Raw genomic sequence first — 16,940 nt, 5'->3', positions numbered from 1 at the left:
GACGCTGTCCAAATTGGAAAAGGAATTCAATGGCCCTCCATTTGGGGGATCAAATATATTCCAAGTGATACACAGATCAAACAGGAAGAGGACTCCCAAAGTTTCTACCTTTAGAATCAGTTTTTTTAGGAAAAGTTATAAAGATTTAATTATGGTTAAAAATATATTGTAATTATTATCTACTTTGTATATTTGTAAAAGTACAGAGGACAGCTGTTGGCAGGTGGAAAGGAAGAGAAAGGTGGAAGAAAAGGCAAAGGAGAAAATATATTCATCTTTCAAATTGAGGAAGTACAAGATATTGATTGAGTGATAATTAGAAGTTTAAACATATAATTTGTATGAAAATATTACCATGCTGCCACTTAGCAGCAGTACAAAAACCATGTAGTTATTTGTGTGTTTCCAAAATTGATTTAATCTTTTTAGCAAAGCTCCTATTAAATCTATTGTTTCCAGTTTAAACCGTTTCTTTTCAATAACTCAATTTATTCCACAGAAATGCCTTGTCTTCAAGATTTCCTTTCCCTCATATACTTTTCTTCCCTCCAACACCAACTTGATACAGATTCTCAGTAGGAGAGGGCTATGTGAGCTCTTGTGCCCTGTTCCCTGGGTCCCCGGGGCTCCTCAGGGTTGTTCCTTATGTGCTGCATACGCTATTCTCTTCCCCTGCCAGTATCTGCATTGAAGAATTGTGTTTTATTCTCTCAGCTCTGTCAGGCCTACTGAATTTCTCTCCTTTTGACTGAAGCCCACTTCGGCTCTATTTGTGTTGCCATCCCTCCAGGTCTCAGCAAAGTCCTCCTCCAGCCTCTGGCTCAGTTCACACGTCCGGACATCTCAAGCCTCCCCAGTGCAGCCCCCATGCCAGGCCAGCTGGTTTTCATCTTAGCTACTTCACTGTCTTCCACAGGACATGCAGGAACTTGCGAATCAATTCTTTATTACAAAGGAGTCTAGAGAGACTCAGACGTCATAAATTACACACTTTCTCTCCTAACTGCACTGTGCCTCCATGCCTACCCGGCTGTGCTTGTTCAAGAACACGTTTCTACAGACTCACTGTCATTGGTTTTCCCACAATTCTCCACCCTGCATCCCCAGTGGTGGGAAGCAAGGGGAAAGTGTGGAAATGGGTGTTTCTACTGCTTCTCCCTCTCCCATTGTCCACAATCTACTGGCTAGAAAGGACTTTCATTTACTCCCCTTCTTGTCTGGCAAAGACACCCTCTGCATCATATTTTCTATATCCCATTTGATAACCTCTCTTCTTTAATCTATGGTGATTAAATTGCTATAGGAGAAAGGAGAAACAAGAAATACATTAGTTTAATGGTTTCCAAATATCTGACTAGCTATTAAAAGTTAAATTTAACCAACAGAGATGTAAAAAAGTGGTAACTCTATTTATTATAGTTACATAACTATATATTTGGAGAAAAAAAGGTCGTGTGCCAGAAGAATTGAAACAAAACTGCTAAAAGCACTGCTAAGAGAATTAGACATTAGGAGGGCAAGAGCATGGGATATTGTTTTTGATTATAAATCCTTGCATACTATTTAACATATTATTTTATAAACCACAAGTTTTTATTTATTTATATTCATTATGCCAAGAATTCATAAGGAATAATTTCTAGCAGCTCAGTCTCCTTGCCATTGATTCTCAAAGTGAGCTTCTTTGAGTAGAACGAGCTGGCACTTCAGTTGAACACAAACACCCATTTCTTTGTTTCATTTTCACAATCATTTTCCTTCATACATTTGGAGATGCTACCTCCATGCTCTGAGTACTTCATGTGCCCAATACATACATGAAATATCTTGACAACAATCTTGCCCTTATGTAACATAATAGAACCTCCCAGCTTTGCCAAGTAAACATTTGTGGGGCAAGGATTGCATGACTTTGAAAAAGTTACTTAAATATTTCTGAATCGCAGTATCTCCATCTATAAGATGCAAATAAAAAGGCAGGTTCAATTTGAGGCACTAGTGACACAAAGACATATTAAGGCTAAACTCCTGTACCTAAATTTCTTGGCTGTTGGGTTATTTATATTTTAGAAATTAAAAAAAAATTTACAAGAATATGTCTGAGATTGTTTTTCATTACTTTTTCTCGGTAAATATTTAGGAAATTTTTTAAAATACCATTCGGATGTCCCTTATCGCAGAATATATTCATTCCTTTTATAATATTTTGCATTTTTTATTTGTTTCATTTTCTCATTCAGAAATAATGTTTTCTTATAGTAGATTTATAACTTAAATTCTATTTATTATAATGTCTCTTATAGTTGTCCTACTATCATATTCCATTTCGTTTTAGATCTATTGTTTGTTTACTATATCACTGACTTTATTTTCTATTCCTCAGTACCTTATGCAGATTTCTATTCTATTGAATTTCTAGTTTCCTACTAAAAATAACATTATTTTCTCATCTCCCCAAGTTTCCTTTTTATTTCCATCTTTTCTATTAAATAGTCACTCATTCTTTTTATAAGGTCTATGATTCCTTGAATTTTTTTACTAACTCAATGCAGAAAGTTTTGAAAATGTATTTCAGTTTTCCTGTAGTAAAGCTTTTTCAAGTATACATTTTTTTCACAACTATACTTTTATTTTATTTATTTATTTATTTATTTATTTTTAGATGGAGCCTTGCTCTGTCTCCCAGGCTGGAGTGCAGTGGCGTGATCTCAGCTCACTGAAAGCTCCGCCTCCCGGGTTAAGGACATTCTCTGCCTCAGCCTCCAGAGTAGCTGGGACTACAGGCGCCCGCCACTTCAACCGGCTTTTTTTTTTTTTTTTTTTTTTGTATTTTTAGTAGAGACGGGGTTACACCGTGTTAGCCGGGAAGGTCTGGATCTACTGACCTCGTGATCCGCCCGCCTCGGTCTCCCAGAGTGCTGGGATTACAGGTGTGAGCCACCGCGTCCAGCCCTTTTATGTTATTTTTAATGTTGAAGATATGTCCATAGACCTCAGTTCATTGGATATTTTTTTCATCAGTTGACTCATTTTAGAAAAGAGAGAGATTTATATAGGCCAAATGTCTACAGGACAGAAGGCCCTTGGAATCCTTCATTGACCACCTGGTTGCGATTAAAACTCTGTTCTCAGATATGAAGTTTTGATGGAAGGCTGTTTGATAAAATTTCACTTCCCCAATTCAAGAAGCCTGGGGAGAATTGCAAAGAAGCTGGAAGCTTTGAAGGAGAACTCAGTCTCTCTAGCCATACTCTTCTTTTTAGTGAAACTGTAGCACTAATGTCTAAGTCTGATTTCCAACTTTGTTGTGCAGCCTTCTATGTCAAGTATGAGATGTGATTCTACCTGCTCTCCTTTCTGGTTATAATACCAGCCAGATCACAGGGAAACTGCCTCACCCTACTAGATTTCTGTAGTGGACAGTAGCAAAAATATATGTCTCTCCTCAGGTCTATGTGGCCTTCTCTTATCCTTCCATGTTATGGGGTTTTTCCCTCTTCGACCAAAAAGAAATAGAGTACATTGGCATTAAAAAGTTTAGAGTGATATAAAAATTTAAAGAAGATGAAAGTACAATTTTTTTCTCACCATAGTTTGTAAAATCAGTATTTACTTTATCTAAGTAATCTATAAGGAAAAGGTTAAACTTCCTAGAAACTTTATTACCATATTCTGACTGTTCAGTTACTAAAGCAGAGTTAGTATATGGGGGATACATTAAACACTTGCCTTTGGCTGGTAAGTTACATAGTTTACTGAATAATCTTGGCTTTTTCCTGGATGTGTTTGCACTGGCAGCCTCTCTACCATTTTCTTTGCTCACCTTTGTATCCTGGGAAGAGGAGACTGTAGGGGTGTGAGATACTGAGTCCTGTGCAGCTGCACTTTCCAGATTTTCATGTATCTTGGCTTCTGGCTGTTTCTCACACAGGAAGGCACTGGTGGGACGTTGGAGAGTGGAAGAAGGGAGAGGCAGCCAGCATACTCCCGCCTCTGGGCCTCAGGTGGCATTTTCAATACTTTGCTACTCTCTCTCCCGATCCCTCCTGCTAGACCTATCATAATTTCATCTCCCGGTTGATCCTGTGTTCTGGAATTCGGGAAAACTACTTCTATTCTTTGTTCTTCAGTATAGGATTGGTGGCTTCCTGCAGTTAAATTCTGGGTTGCCTTGCCAGCCTGATGGCATCGTCATTCTTTTATCACATCTGTAACCAATTTCCTACATTAAATTTCTTCTGTTTTTCAAGTTCTTCGCGTTTTCCTATTTATACTCTGATATATCCCAAAGTCTCTGTATTAATATACATAGCTATCTCAAATTTATATACAAATTAGTAAACTACGCTGATTCACTTTAGTGCTATGTTCTCAGTAGTCATTTAATCCTATTGACGATTAGGATTATATAAAAATAAATGCATATTTTAAACACCTTTCTCAGATTCCTCCTCGAAGCTAAAAAAAAATGTTTCCTATAAAGGAGTTTAAATTTTTAAAGAGCTATATAACAGCAATAGCAGGTGAAATAATACTTTCATAACTTTTGCTTTATATAGAGTAGTTTTTATAAAATGTACAGTTTTCTTTCTATTTTCCTTTATTTAACTGTGTATCAAAACTGAGCAAGTAAGTATCTAGACCTGATTTAGTTACAGAATCTTAAGGCATCAATTAATCATGTGCCAATTAACCAATAGCTGAATGCTATTATTTCAAATAATTTTAAAATATTAAATGATGTGGTATTTATTTTCTGAGCAATGAAATATTTTTATGTGATATAACCTGCATATATTCCCTTTTTTAATAAAAATAAAATAGTCTCTTAATTGAAAAAGTGTCAGATTTTATCTCCATGTTTAGTAAAGGTATCGACCCCCATTTTGTAGTTGAGAAATGGTTAGCTATATACCCTTAAGCATTGTATTTTACAAATCATGTGTTCTGGTTAAACAGGAAGAGCAATTCATAGTCAATAAAAACCGGTAAGAAATTTCCCTTAGAGTCACTTAAAAACTGAACTGAAGCCAATAGGTGTTTCCTTGTAAGTACAGAATGGCCCATTTACACAGCTTTTGCTAATACAGTAAGGTTTTCAGTGGGCCAAAGTCTTCTGAGCTTTTGCCAATAGACTTGAAAATTTCCTGTAATCATTACTTCTGGGTATTTTGCTAGACTAATGTATGTGAAAAGGATTAGAAAATTTATTGGGTAAATTGATCTGATAATTGTGACGGCTTTGTTATATTTTGTCATTTTATTACAGTTTATGAGTTCAGCTGCTAATGGCTTTGGTTATTTACTTTGTATGAGGCTTGGAATTTTTTTCCGTGAGACACTCTCTGCTCTTACCTACATATCATGTTCCTCTATCGAAACCACTCACTCTGTAACTTACTTTTTCTCTAGCTAGAACTCCATAGATAGAAAAAATTGACGCCCTGACACAGTGAGAAAATTACATACATACTTGGCATGTTCCACATTTTTATTCACACAGAAGCACATATTTTGTCCAGATAATTAACACCAGGAAATTCTTGATAGATTTGTTTGCCTGCTGCCCTATCACATTACTCAGTACTGTATTCTACAATATCACCAATCATCTAAGAACTTCAGAAATAAGTCAACCCTAAGTTAGCCCAATTTTATTCCCATACAAGAGATTAAAGTCACTTTCCTATATAGTAATACTTGTGGTTATGAAACATTTTAACCAAAAATATCACGAAGAAACTAGAAGTCACAAGTAGCATTGTAGTCAGGAATTCTGCAAAGCAGGAGATGGACATGATATGTCAGTATGGATGGGAGTGTGAGAGGTCCGTGTTAAGGATTCTAAAAGTATAAAGAAGTGAATGAAGAAAAATTAGTAAGTAGTACAGGGAAGGTTTCCCTACACCAATTATTAAGCTATTGCCTTAGGGCTCTGCTATGGTTTGAAAGTTTTTTTCCCTCCAAAATTCATGTGTTGAAACTTAATCCCTAATGTACTGATATTAAGAGTGAGGCTTTAGAAAGTAAGTAGGTCATGAGGGTCGAGCCCTTGTGAATGGGACTAGTGTCCCTATAAAAGACGCATGAAGAATCCTGTTTGCCTCTTCTGCCATAAGAAGATATATAGAAGGCACCATTTATAAGCAGCAGGCCCTCGTCAGACACTTGATTTTGGACTTACCAGCCTCAAGAATGATGAGCAATAAATTTCTGTTGTTTATAAATTACCGATTTATAATTTTATATTTTGCTATAACAGCCCAAATGGAGTAAGACATGCTCCAAATCTACCTTTTTCTTCTCTACATTCTGATACTGAATCTCAGACTTCAACCTACATTTCTGCTTTGCCAGATAGATCAAGGTTAGACTCTATCAACAGGAGGTACTGAAGGAAATTGAGAGCCTAGAAGAGGGAGGAGAGACTTGCTCCTTCCTGTTTGTTTCCTGTGGTCCTCCTGACTTCCTCACTTCTGTCAACCTACATATATATATATATATATATATTTTTAACCCAAACAAGGGCAGTTCCTTCTCATAGAAAATACTAAATCCTGGTTTCACTTTTTCCAACACTTGCAGAACCAGCTTCATCATGCACTGCTCTTTGGATGCACTAGCTCCAGCTGGCTCATGCTCCTGTTTTCAAGGTCTGGTTCCCAGGCCCTGAAAGCTCTCATTTAAGCTTCTAAGTTTTAATAATTTCTATCTCTTCCCCAAGGGTGGTAGCTATTTCTTGCAGTTGCTCCCTCCACAAGAACTTATAGTTTTCTTTTTACTCTTTTAATTACTTAAGTAACAATTGTATCCTTCATTAACAATTCTTCATGTTAAATTTTCTCTTTTTAAATATGTAATGTCATTTCTGTTTTCTAAATGGACCATGGCTGATAAGTTCTCAAAACATGCAACCAGGTTATGAATTGTTCTTTAGATAATCGTAAATCCATTCTATCAAGACAAAAAGGTGAAAAGAAGGACCCAGGATGCTAGCAGAAGAAAAATAATAGTTACCATAAAAAACTTAAGCAATATTTTTTGAAATGTGCATTGTATAATGGAGGAAGTCAATAAATGTCAAAGAATTCAAAGACACATGACCTTGAGGGGAGCGATGGCACAGAGGTTGTGGCTTCTATTGCACCAGAGCTCACCCAGTTCCCATCTCATCTATGCTCCAATGATACTGAGTATGAGTTTTATAAAGATAAGCAGACACCAGGAGAATAAGGACTTCATGATATACGTAGTATTAATGATGAAACATATGTAGTATTAATAATGAAACAGTAAACTAATAACTGTTATATATCTCATTATTAATTGTATTTCTATAACTCAGCTAATATTCTTTTTAGGGAGGTGGATAAGACTATCTTTTCCATTAATATGCTGACATTCCTGGAAATTTGGGGAGACTATAAACAACATGAAGCTTGTCTTTACCAAACTAGTCACCATGAGATCTAATTAAAAGATGTGGCTGATTCAGAATCTATAAAACAGAGATTTACGAATAGATCAATGTGTTATTTCCAGTAAAACATGTAAAATAAAAAGCTTAATGAATGCTATGGTTTGAATATGTTCCCCAAATAGCATGTTTAACTTAATCCCCAACACAGCAATGTTGGGAGTTGGGGTCTAAGGAGTGGCATTCATGTCATAAGGGCTCTGCCTTCCTAAATGGATTAATGTCAATTATAAAAAGGACTTAAGGCTGCCAGTTCACTCTCACGTCCTCTCTTGCCCTTCCACCTTCCACTATAGAATGATGCAGCAACAAGGCCCTCACCAGATGCCAGTTCCCCAATCCTGGAATTCCCAGCCTCCAGAACTGTGAGCAAATAAATTTCTTTTCATTATAAATTACCCAGCCTCAGTTATGCTGTTATAGCAACAAAAGTGGACTAAGGCAATGAAGAAATGAAGCAAGCAACAACTGAAAGAAACTGTAGGTGAATATTTATATAATTATGGAGTGGAATAGGACTTTTGAGACAAAACAGTAAGGTCAGAGACCATTGAAGGGAAACATTATACATTTAACAACATTAAAACTTAAAACATTTGTACCTCCAAAATGACCACAAATAAAAAGTAAAGAGCAAACTAAAAATATTAGTCACATAAACCTTACTATATTTCACAAATCAATATAAATTGATGAATATGCTAATGGGAAAAGATGGTTAATATGTAATTCATAAAAAAGAAAAACTAGTCAGTAAACATATATAATAATAAAATTTAAAAATTTAATAAATAAATGAATTAGATAAAGTTCTTTAATCTATCAAACTATCAGCACCTTTATACACTGTCAAGGAGCAAGGGGTGGAAGAAGAAATTGTTTCAACAGTTTCATCAAACAACTTGGCAAGAGACATATTTCTTAAAAACTTTAAAGTATGCATACCTTTTAACCTAGAAAATATTTTTCTACAGATTAATCCAACAGAAATATCAGTAAAGTGGGCAAAAATCTATATACTCTATAAAAATGTATATCTTTATATTGTTTACAATTCTAACACAACCTAAATACCTGCATTAGAGAATGTTATAATGTGTAGTTATAATATTACTAAAAAATTAGAATAATATAACAATATCTATTGAGATGAGGAAAATTTAATATATTATTTTCTGAAGAAGCAAATTATAATAAGTGGGAGCTAAGCTACGCATACACAAGGGCATGCAGAGTGATATAATGGACCTTGGAGATTCAGAATGGGGAAGGTGGAAGGCGGTTGTGGGGTAAAAAACTACATGTTGGTTTCAACATATACTACTTGGATGACGGATGCACTAAAATCTCAGAATTCACCACTATGTAATTCATCCATGTAACCAAAAACCACTTGTACCCTAAAAGCTATTGAAATAAGGGAAAAAAATTTTAACAAAAAAAGCAAATTATAGGGGAGTATACGCCTTATGATGCTATTATTAGACTTATATTACTCTGTCAGTATGCACTTTTCTGCTAAAAGGAACTATATTAAAATGGTCATTTTGATGGTGGGAATATTGATAATTTTGAAATTTTGTGCTTTTCTGTTTTCCAAAGATATTAAAAGATTGGGCATGGAATTTTTTCTAATTATGATTAAATTATTTTGTATAAGAAAAATGCTCAGCTGGGCATAGTGGCTCACACCTGTAATCCCAGCACTTTGGGACGCCAATGCAGGCAGATAATTCAGTCCAGGAGTTCATGGCAAAACCCTGTCAAGAATAGAAAAATTAGCCAGGCATGGTAGCACACACTTGTAGTTTTAGCTACTCTGGGGGCTGAGCTGGGAGGATCTCCTGAGCCCGGGGTGTGGAGGTTGCAGTGAGCCAAGATTGCACCACCGCACTCCAACCTGGGCAACAGAGCAAGACCCTGTTCTCCCACCTCTGAAAAATGCTAATTTTTATTTCTCATTTAAAAAGAATATGAACATGCCACCATTAGCAGGGTTACATAAACATGAAATAGTATTTTTGATTTATATTAAAAAGATGTTCAATATATAATGGTTTGTGGTTCCATAAATTAAAACAGATTGGTTGGGTACAGTGGCTCACACCTGTAATCCCAGAACTTTGGGAGGTCAAGGCTGGTGGACCACCTGAGGTCAGGAGTTTGAGACCAGACTGGTCAACATTGTGAAACCCCGTCTCTACTAAAAATACAAAAATTAGCTGGGCATGATGGCATACGCCTGAAATCCCAGCTACTCACTAGGCTGACGCAGGAGAATCGCTTGCACCCGGGAGGAGGAGGTTGCAGTGAACCGAGGTTGTATGCCTGCACTCCAGCCGGGATGACACAGCAAGACTCCATCTCAAAAAAAAAAAAGAAAAGATTATAATTATATAACATTGGATATTTGGAGTTCAAAAGAGAGGTTGAACTAAATATTTATCTAGTTCATTTGAAAATATTATTTAATATGAAACTTTACAATTCCAAGAGACTTTTTCACATATTATCATGTATTGTTTGATATATGAGCAAAACCCAGGCTTTTGAAACAGACAGACATGACTTTGTTTCTGACTAGTATTCTTTCCAAGTTACTTAAACTATCTAGTAATTTGGATCTTTCATTTTTAAAATAGTTACAATAATTCCTAATCCAGGGGGCTGTTACTGGGGATTAATAAGATAATAATATAAAACTGAGTATAATTCATCAAATATAATAGAACAGTGATTTACTACTGCAATTAATCTTAACAATAACTTGTGAAGTTGTCCATTAAAGTTTATAGTTTAGGTTGAGAAATTTGGTCTTCAAAAGATTAAGTCACTTGTTAATGGGAGAGTCAGAGGTTCCAATTGATCAAAATCTTCATGCTCTTTGAGATTTCTGGTGAGGGTTAAGGTATTATTGCTGGTTTACCTGGACTGGAGAGGGCAGCTGGACACAAGCATCCTACTCCTTCCCTGTATGCATTGAACACACCCACTCACAGAAGCTGGAGAACTGCAGGGCTACCCTGGGGAGTCGACAGATCCTGCATTTGGTCAGCACGTGGCACGGGGTCAGAGGACAGTACTCCTCCAGTCCACTTGCTAGAGGCCAAAAGATAGGATCATACGTGGCCCCTAAAACTGACTTATTTTCTACTTGCTCTCCATAGGAAGTGCTCACTATTCACTTCATAGGAAAGAGTAAATGTGACATGGAAAAAAGGGCAAAGCACTCGCTACAATCTGTCCCCCATAGGGCAGAAGTGCAGATGATCCCCAACTTATAATGCTTCGACTCACCATGTTTCAGCTATACAATGGTGCAAAACTATTGTTTTTCACCATTGTATAGAATTCAATAAATTATGTGAAATATTCAACAGTTTATTATAAAATAGGCTTTGTGTTAAATGACTTTCCCCAACTGTAGGCTAATGTAAGTGTACTGAGCACATTTAAGGTAGGCTAGGCTGAGCTATGATGTTTGGCAGGTTAGGTGAATTAAATGTATTTTTTACTCAATAATATTTTCAACTTATGTTCTGTTTATTGGGACAACCTCATCATAAGTCAAGAAGCATCTCTATTGGCAGAGTTTAAAATTGGAACAGAAGAAACAGGAGCAGTAAAACCTTACATTTGGTTAGTGAAGAATTTAGTCCATTCAAGTCTTCTGGTTCCAAACTTCGGGACATTTATTAAGTCATAATGCTTGACTTGAAACAAATAAGATCTTGAGCAATCTTACCCATGTAAGTTTGGGTAAGATTGTGTTTTCTTTGATCATTACCCGGCCTTTAAACTTTAAACTAAACTAACTTTAAAGTTTAAAGGCCAGGTAATGATCAAAGAAAACACAATACTAAAAATACATAGTAAGGCTCTTTACAAAATACGTAAATTTAAAATGAAACATTTAATTTCCTAAGGCATGAACATATTTTAAAAATAATTATATTAATACCTTGAAGTCGACACAAAATCAGCTGACAATTTTAGGTAAAATCTTAAATTTGGCCCATATATATGAAAAGGGGAAGGAGGACCTAACGTGTATGCTCCCCAAATGACAATCCACTGTGAATAAACTACTGAATAAGATTATATTTTGGCTGAATTTTTTAAATTCTCTTTGCCTTCTCAAATTTGTTCAATTGTAGTACTAAAATGTCTGTGTCCTGTTTTTTCAGTTCCATCTCAGATTGCAGTATTTTTGTCACTGTTGTTAATCGTTGTTTGTTGGCCTCACTGCAGAGTTAAGGAAGAAATGTAAATAAAGAAGCATGTAAGCAATAAATATTTTGCAAAATTAAATAATATATTCATAAGTTTTATTTTTATTATGTAGCATTATGAAATGGGTCTACCAGTTACCTCACCACTGATAATATTCTATTTTCTCTCAGTAAATTAAATCCTCATTCTGAACTCTAGTTCTCTTTTTGTTTAAAACGATTAAAGAAATAGAAGAAAAGAGTGCGCATTATTGAAAGAAAAATTATCCTGTATTTAAAGTTATATATGCCATATTAACAGTTTTACATGTATACAGGTGTTTACCTTGAGAATGAAATTAGTCCTGTATTATTTTCTTAAAAGAATTAGAATTAAAATACTGGAACACTTTAAAATCAGTTTAAAAAATTGTTAAAGATATTTCTCTCTAATCTCAATAGTCTTCTCTAAAAGAGAAAAAACAACAACAACAACAAAAACAACACAATCCATTCCTTAAAGTCCTGTGTAATACTCAACTTGAAATATGTAAGTTGTGGTCAATAATACAAGGAAAGTATTTTTCCTTCAACATTTCCTGAGGACATTAAACAGAGTCAAACAGAGGTGTACAGTTTCGTAGAAGAATCTACAATATGAAGACATTATTTAACCAGAGTGAAAAAACACTTCTCTTATTCCACACTTTTGAAACAAGGTTACCAGTGTTTAAATAGAAAAAATATATATATTGAAGATGAATGGAAAGCCTTATCAAGTTAATTTCATGCCATTTTACCATAAATTCCTCTTAGTCCCCTGGGATTATACATTATGGCATGCTAGTAAAGTACATATTAGAAAATGGTTACACCATTGAACAGTCATTGAGGGCCACATTAAACTTAATAGATGGTAGTTGAAAGATTTGCCAGTGTAAATGCTACTTTTTAAATTGTGAAGGAAGCATGGGTTGGATGGTTATATATGAGACGGTTTTAATCTAATAAAGGAATTAATGCTAGAAATAACTAGTAATTTTGAAAAAGTTACAAGAAATCTATACATGCACAGCTTCATTTTATTTAATGGTGGAGTTGGAAGAGAGTAATTAGAGAATGACAATATAACAACCAGAAACAGAAATAGTGACAATTACTTTTCACCATATATACATAGTGAAACTCATATCCTCAAGAATAAATGTGTCAGCTGGTGCAGTGGATCACGCCTGTAATCCCAGCACTCAGATCATCTGAGGTCAGGAGTTTGAGACCAGCCTGACCAACATGGTGAAACCCCATCTCCACTAAAAATACAAACATTAGCCAAGTATGGTGGTGCATGCCTGTAATCCCAGCCACTCGGTGGCTGAAACAGGACAGTTGCTTGAACCTGGGAGGTTACAGTGAGCCGACATCATGCCACTGTGCTCCAGCCTGGATGACAGAGTAAGACTCTGTCTCAAAATAAATAAATAAATAAATAAATAAATAAATAAATAAATAAATAAATGTGTCCTTGAAAATGCACCTTATTAATTACAAATTCACTTATTATTTTTTCAGTTGACTCTACAATATAAACATATATTTGTAGAGAGAAATTGGAATAAAACATTTTAGAATATAACTTATTGTATTGATAAATTCAATTTCATATTCTCTTAGAAAACCAAATATTTCATATAAAACTAAGTTGAAATGTATATCCGATACAGGCAGACCTTTTCTGTCATTTCTTTACTATCTTGTAATATAAGTATACCACATGTATACAATATGATATCTGTATAGGATAATATAGATTTTACCTATCAAGCAAAAATCAATTTTTTTTCAGAATGAAGAACGATTTTTCTTCCAAATCCCATGCTTTTCTTTATATGGGAATAATTACCAACCTTTTCCAAGTGAAGAAGGTTACAACTGTTAAATGCTATAACTTGAAATTCTGCAAGAGGGTGACTTTAAACTATGTAAGATACCCCTTTTCTATCCCGGTATATGATAAACCATTTGCTTTAGCATTTCCTAAAATTACTCTAAAATCAATTCTCTTTCTACAGTGAGAAATATTAAACTCAGACTTTAAAACTTTGTTGTGCTTTCTTTAAGTTTCTAATCAGAGCCTTAGAGAATACATCTTTCTAGAATATTCTCAATGTGGCAGCACTAGTGTCAGGGAGAATGAATGGATTGAGGTTTTATAGCCTAAACGAATGATGTTCACATCATTCAGTTAATTGCCAGACCCAACAAGCAACCAGGTTCTACATACCAGAAGAGACTATTTCCCTCCACAAACATTACTATGTAACACTTCTTGAATGTGAAATAATTGATCTTGGAAGTCCCTTCTTTGCTTTCTCTATGAAATGAGGCAAAAAATGAAAACCTTAAGGAAAAAAAGCTTCATTTAGACTGTCTTTTAAAGAATGCTGTTAACCTAGTTTTTCTTTATTCTTGGCAGTAGAATTGCTGCCCTATTAATCAGGGAAGGTCCTCTTGGTTCATCTCCCTACTTAAAAACAAATGTTTTAATTCTCACTTCACTACACTCTAGCTAAGAATTAAAGGCTGGGTGCAGTGGCTCATGTCTGTAATTCCAGCACTTTGGGAGGCCAAGGCGGGCAGATTGCTTGCGCTCGGGAGTTTGAGACCAGCCTGGGCAACATGACAAAACCATGCCTCTACAAAAAATACAAAAATTAGCTGGGTATGGTGGCATGTGCCTGTAGTTTCACCTACTTGGGAGGCTGAGGTGGGAAGAGGGCTTGAGTCCAGGAGATAGAGGTTGCAGTCAGCCAAGATCATACCACTCACTCAAGCCTGGGCAACAGAGCCAGACTGTTTCTCAAAACAAAACAAAATGAAACAAAACAAAAAACGGCAAGAATTAAATATGTTACTACCCATGATTATATACAAAGTAACATAGTAACTATAAGGAATATACAAGATACACTTCTGATATCTGATTACAGCCTCTCCTCACTTAGGATCTAGGGGTAACTTTAGACTGTTCTAAACTGATCTGGTTCTTTGTCTGCTTGTCTTACAACACTACTGGTACTGTCCAATATGCTCTTGTTCTAGGTTCATTAATCAGACAATTTAACTTGAATCCTCTGTGTCTGACTGTTGTTGATATGTGTACACTGGTTCAACATCCAACAGTCAAAGATTATGGGAAATGGATGTTATATTATTTATTTTTTGAAAAAGATATTCCATCCCCAATAGGAAAGGAAGCTTAAAATATGTAAAATATTGGATTGAAAAAAGAATACAATAATATTCCTTTTGCTATAGTAAATACTATTTATATTCTCCACACATCACCCAGAAAAGCATCTGAAAGTTTTACAGAAGATAATTACTTCATGCTTAATACCATTTGATTTACACTATACTTTGTCCCACTACAAATTAATACAAAACATCTTTGTAACTGAAAAATATATTTGCTTTTTATATTTTTTCTATCACAGCTAACCTCTTCCACTCTTTAAGATGATGAAAATATTAATTACCAGTGGATCTTCTGTTCACTGGCCTTTCTCATATTTAAAGATAGTCTTACGTGCTGGATGTGGAAGTACTGGACAAATACAGAAGCCTGGATATAACTCTGTATTATTAGGGTGGTCTAGACATCAAGAAAATGAGATTCAGCGGATGAGCAGGAGACAGTGTGGGGAAAAAATGTTGATAATCAGTAGATGAGGAAAGGCTTGAGGAAGAATCATTTTAATATGAAATTTATTTGCAGGTTTATTTAAACTATTTACATATGTATGACATAAAATGATCAGATTAAAAATCTTTCTTTGCTTTTAACATATCCTCTTTTACTATTCCATACATCTAACAATTTTTGCTTTGCAGATTTTGAAATTATGTTATTTAGAGCATGAATGTTCGTTATCTCTGTATTTTAACTGTAAGTTGGACACTGCAAATATAAGCCATTCTTTTTGCTATTTTAAGCCTTTTTGTCTTGAATTTTTATATCATCTGTTATTAATATTGTTGTTCCTGATTTTTTGTGCTTTCAATGCCTGGATAATATTTGCAATGTTTATTTTAGCCTTCTTCTTAGTTTAGTATTTTATTTTGTGTATCATAAGCAGAATGTCATTGAACTATTTTATAATTTATTTCTTTAAACTGAGTCTCTTCTTTTAATAAGACTTTGAACTCAATCATATTTATAATAAAAACTGACAACTTTGTTTATTTGTAATCTTATTGTATATTTTATTTCTCTTTTCGTTTTTATCTTCATGTATTGAGCATGGTTTCTTAGCTCATGCTTTTTCTCTAAAGATTCAAATGTTCTATATCTGTTTTTAACTCTATTAATAGTTATCTACACAATTTTTAAAATGTGAACATATACTTTTCTAACATTGTAAATCAAAAAACAATAATTACTCATTCCCTCATTTTAACATAAAAACTTTATTTTATACCCAGTTGCTTCTCTCATACTTTTTGCTGTTGTTGTTGGAATAATCCAAAACTTACTTCGTATTTTGTTACTACTTTACAATATGTACCATTAATTTATGAACAATTTCACAGCTATATTAGTCTATTTTCATACTACCACCAAGAAATACCTGAGACTGGGTAATTTATAAAGAAAAAGAGGTTTAATAGACTCACAGTACCACATGACTGGGGATGCCTCACAATCTTGGTGGAAGGTAAAGGAGGAGCAAAGACACATCTTACATGGTGACAGGCAAGAAAGTGTGTACAAGGGAACTTCCCTTTATAAAACCACCAGATCTTGTGAGACTTACTATCACGAGAACAGCAGGGGAAAAACCTGCTCCCATGATTCAGTTACCTCCCACCAGGTCCCTTCCACAACACTTGAGGATTATGGGAGCTACAATTCAAGATGAGATTTGGGTGGGGACACAGCCAAACCATATCAACAGCTGCATTATTTAGTAATAATAACCACAACTTTTAGACAATAACTTTAAGTTTCACTGGTTTTATTGCCCATTTCTTTTTATTATGCTTCCCCTTCTTCAATCTTGAGTGTTCTGATTTATTTCTCCATTGGCATAATTTTTCAAGGCTTTTTTTTTCTAGGATGATTATGGGAGCTGTAATTTTTTTCTCATTCCTCATATTCCTAAGACTTTCAATTGCCTTCACACATAAATAATAGCTTGGTCATCTTCTCATGTAATATATTTCCCTCAAAACTTTAGAGATATTTTTTCCCA

The sequence above is a fragment of the Hylobates moloch genome, unplaced genomic scaffold (assembly GCF_009828535.3).
Source record: "Hylobates moloch isolate HMO894 unplaced genomic scaffold, HMol_V3 SCAFFOLD_3, whole genome shotgun sequence".
In the NCBI taxonomy this organism is placed as follows: Eukaryota; Metazoa; Chordata; class Mammalia; order Primates; family Hylobatidae; genus Hylobates; species Hylobates moloch.
Note: the sequence above shows the minus strand (reverse complement) of the source record.